Below are 4,564 nucleotides of genomic sequence, written 5' to 3'. Positions count from 1 at the left end.
CTGTGCGACAAACTGTAAAAATGCTAGACCAATCCTGTGGGAATTGTTACTTCTTCTCCAAAACTAACTCAACTCTAGATGTAGAGCCTGAATATTCCTTCATACTCTCCAAATAGTAAGTTCCCGACTTTACAGCAAAGCTCATGTCTTTATTACAGATTGCGCTATTCATTTTCCATACTTAAACAAAGTTTCTGGTCCTACTAAAAGCAGAAGTAAGTCATCATTCAGGTAACACTGCAGAAACTACATTTTACAACAAGCATGAGCAAACTACATACAACAGCAAGAATTCTTATGAATGAAACGTTAATTGCATCTAATAAAACCCTGAAGAGGAGAAACACAAGCTACAACACTCCAAATAATTCAATCAACAAGTTACTGTATTAACAGCAGTGAAGGCTTGTTGAAATATAGTCTATTCTTATTAGACAAATAGCACTATCTTATCTTTATGCTCTTAACTCATGGCTGTATCTGAGCACTAACCTAAAGAAAACCTCTGCTACCGAGCTTCCCAGTGTGCTTTGAGAGGACCTGAAAACGAAAACTTGGAAGACCAGGAAAGACCAGGAACAAAAGAAAAAAGCTAAAAAAAAACATTTTTAAAGCAAATTATAGTATTTTCTCTCCCATGGTCTGACCAGTCAACGAACCGATGGTAAGTAGCATATTCTTTCCATATCGCAGACTAGCCCAAGAACCACTCTTTCTGTATTCCAATGTAAGTTAGCTAAACCACTACCAGCATTTAATCTATCTTGCTATGCATGGAAACTCAGGCAGATGCAGCTGAGAAGTGCTAACAAGCAGTCCCTTACCATTTTCAGCTGCAAACTGCTACCTTTCAAAAGAGACAGTGCTCGACTACTAGCTCTGACAACATCACTTGGTCAGAAGGCTTCTCTGGCCTAACACACACACTGTAAAAAATACTACAAAAATTTATTTCAAGAAGAAATTAATAATAATGGGCTGTAACTATGTATTAAGTGGAATTATTAATAATATTAATTCAATAATACAAGTTGCATGGCACTTGTCACTTGACACTGTCATTGGGCACGTGACCCACAGCACTCCCTCTAACAATTAACAACTGTATATTAGAATTAAATTACAGCTTACAACATTGGATGCTGCTTCTCCAGTGGCAGTCTGTAGGAATCAAAAGTTTTGAGATAAAAACTGGCCCAGATTTTTTTTTTTTTAAATTCATAGTTCTGTAAAACCGCATTAAAACCACCACCAGGCAAGACTATGCACTTGAGAGAAGAGAGAGACTGTTACAGTACCTGGGGTGACTGCCGCACAATCCTGTACAAAGGGCTGAACAGCCAGCGACTAGCCAAATATCAATGAACTAGCCGCCCAGTATCATTGCTAGACTCGATGAAACCAGTGTGCTACATACCGCCTTCGGCTCCCGTAAGCTTTGCTCCAACTTCTCCTGGTCATCAATAGTGCATCACATCAGCCACATGCTGAAATGGGGTGAATTGTCCCACCTGAGCTGTAACCCTCACACTCCTTACTCCACCCCAAAGCTTCTCTCTCATACAGCACTGACCACTGTTCAAGCATGGAGCGAGTATGTCTGACTCCCCCCATTATTCAGTTGCAAAACACTTCGGAGCTCTCCCAGGCAAGCGCAACCTTGGCGGCTCACACTTCTCCTGCTCCTGCGGAATGATGCCCGATGTTGCACTTCCCCTCCACTACAATCTGTAATTCGATGACCTCTTGAGTATAAACTGCCACTTTCACCAGAAAGGAAATTGCAGAAGCTTCCCCTGCCCCAAGACCATCCTCAGAGCCTACAAAACTACTACGGTCCTAACATACGCTGTGAAATCACATTCAAACAACTCTGCTCAAGGGAGGTGGCCAACATTTTCTAGACCATATATTCCCATAATTTTTGAAGAGCTCCCCTAACAATAAAGCAGGTGTCTCTACCCCAAAAACCAGGTATTTAACCAAGTTCTCACAGATGACGTGAGAATGCACAGAAATCCATTAAAGTCCAGAAAAGGCACTGCTTGTTTACCCTCAGACAGATGTTGATCTTGCAGTCAAAAAAAAAAAAAAAAAAAAAAAATCAATCTACTACCTGTCAGTAGATAATTCAGTAACCCCCTGCAAACAAAATGTTTCAAGTTAATTTTTCTAAACCAGAATATCAGTGAGCAGGAGGATCCCTATGACAGAGAAGATGTGATGCTGTTCACCTGTACATGTAAGCGATGCCAGTAAGCTTGCCTTCATTTCCACTACGAGGAAAGAAGAGTCACTGAAAAGTTCTTGGTTCATCTGCCCCTGTGAACCACTGGCTAAGTAACATGTCAAGTCCACCTAACTTCATACATAGTACTGAATTATTTGCTGATAAAAGATCAGCTCTCTTAGCAGTCATTCTGACTCTTCACGAGTAACAAATGAAGTGCGAAAAAACTGGAAAATGGAAAAAAACCTGTAATCCTTAAAAAAAAAAACCAAAACTACACCCTGAATTTCAACTCTACAAACACATCTTGACAAACAATCAAAATTACAAGATAAAAGGTATCCAACACGTACTTGCCAGGAATAAGTTACATCGAATAAATCCAGTCTCATTTTCTTACACAAAAAGACATCGGTACTGTGAGAATAGTAGTAGCCCTTGTCACATATCCTGCTTTTCATACCCTCTAGCCATGCTTTTCTTCTGCTAGCAATGCTTCTCATACTATTTGTCATGACCTGTAGTTATCAATATAGTTCACTTTCAAAGAAAGGGGGTTTACACAGAGGCCGCAGACTAATGACACTGAAGCAGTGGAAGCAATACTTGCATTCCACCTCCTGTCTGAATGCAGACAGGAAGGCCACCAAGTCTCAGCAGCAGTGAAGGTCTACAAGCCTCAGGAAATGCAAGGCTATCACTCTTCCTTTAACTGCTGCATGCAATCATAAGGAGTTAATCAACCCCAAGCTGGCTCGCCACAGCTCTGGGACACTTATGGAAGTGTCCTCCTTCCCTGAAGTTTGCCCGTCGCTGCTCTTTGAAACATACTTTCAGTGACATCCTTAATCACCAGTTTTCTTCTTTTCCCAAGCACTGAGTGAACTGTACCGGTTCCAGAAAAAGCCATTTTTCATCCTGGAGTTGGCCTCTAGTATGGCAGCTTGCTGGCTTCAAAAGCCATCACAAGACACAGGTGGTTTATGTGCTGCATGATATAACTATCCATCACCACGCTCTGTTTCTGCCCCTGCCATAGCAACAGATGCAACTGTTCATTCACGCCTGCAAGAATTAGTGAAGAACTATACTCAGCTACAGAAAGCACTGTACTTCAGATGACTTGCTACTAGTTAGCATTTTAAGAACAACCAATCTGCTAGTTCACATAGTTAAAAATGGATCATCTATATCCCTTCCTCCTAGTAGTTCCTGGGAGATTCTTGTGATTGACTGATGAATCTAGTTTTCCTACTCCAAAACTTCTGCATTTCTCCACACTGCATGTTTCTACAGCGCACTGTCGGATAGGGCCCCGGTGATCCTACCAGTAAAGTTTACCTCATATGAATGCTCAGAACTTGTTGGCTTGCTAATTGCTGTTGCAAAACCAACATCCTAGTTTACATCCTCTGCCACTTTAACCACTCCTGATGGCAGTACCTGTCAGAGGGATTTGCTTTTGTTTACTTGAGCTCCCCTAGGAACTCAGTTTATACTAACTTACAGAAATGCAATTTGTTTTTAAGTTAAGTTACATTAAATTGGGTTTAACTTAACTAAATTAGCCGATTTCATTTAGCTAACTAAATTAAGGCTGTGGTTCCACAGTCATTTTAAGCTGACATAGGCGTGAGTTACCACTGAAACAAGCGGTTCCACTAGCTTCCCTCCCCAGCAAGCCACGTTCCTACCATCTTGCTTGTGCCCACACCAGCAATCGTGCAATGAGCCAAGACAGAAAACTGATAAATATGGAGGTTCACCTAACCAAAAAAAATTAAAGATAAGCTTTCTCTCAGAAAGCTTTTCTTCTCAGAGTTAGCTCACCTGTGAACACAACTGCCACCAGAAAGGCAGTAAGGAAGGAGTGGGCAGTGTTGATCCTGATGGCAGCAGATACATCTGTGCTGACCAAGAGCAAATGAAGAACCACATCATGGTAATTATACCCAAGAGCAGCAAAACACCACCTCAACAGCAAGTCCGTAGCACTTGACTGGAACAGAGCTTCTAGCACTCCCCACTGCACCGAAATACCTCAGTAGGGGAGGTATAACGCTAACACCCATTTTATATATCCAGGCTGCGGGCCCACAGCCTGAACAGATCCTGCTACAGCATCCTCTAAAAACGTGGAACACACAATGAATAAAAAATGGGCAACTCTCAATTATGTGAAATACACACACTTCACTTTTTTTTTTTTTAAAGTGTGACTAGAGTTTATCCCATACAACTTAACGAAGATTATTTGAACAATCTGGCTGCGTTACTTATGATAAAGCATTAGTTTGGTATCATTACCCTTTTTATACACACATAGGTAAAATA

The sequence above is a fragment of the Fulmarus glacialis genome, unplaced genomic scaffold, assembly GCF_000690835.1.
Source record: "Fulmarus glacialis isolate BGI_N327 unplaced genomic scaffold, ASM69083v1 scaffold32924, whole genome shotgun sequence".
Taxonomy (NCBI): Eukaryota; Metazoa; Chordata; class Aves; order Procellariiformes; family Procellariidae; genus Fulmarus; species Fulmarus glacialis.
Note: the sequence above shows the minus strand (reverse complement) of the source record.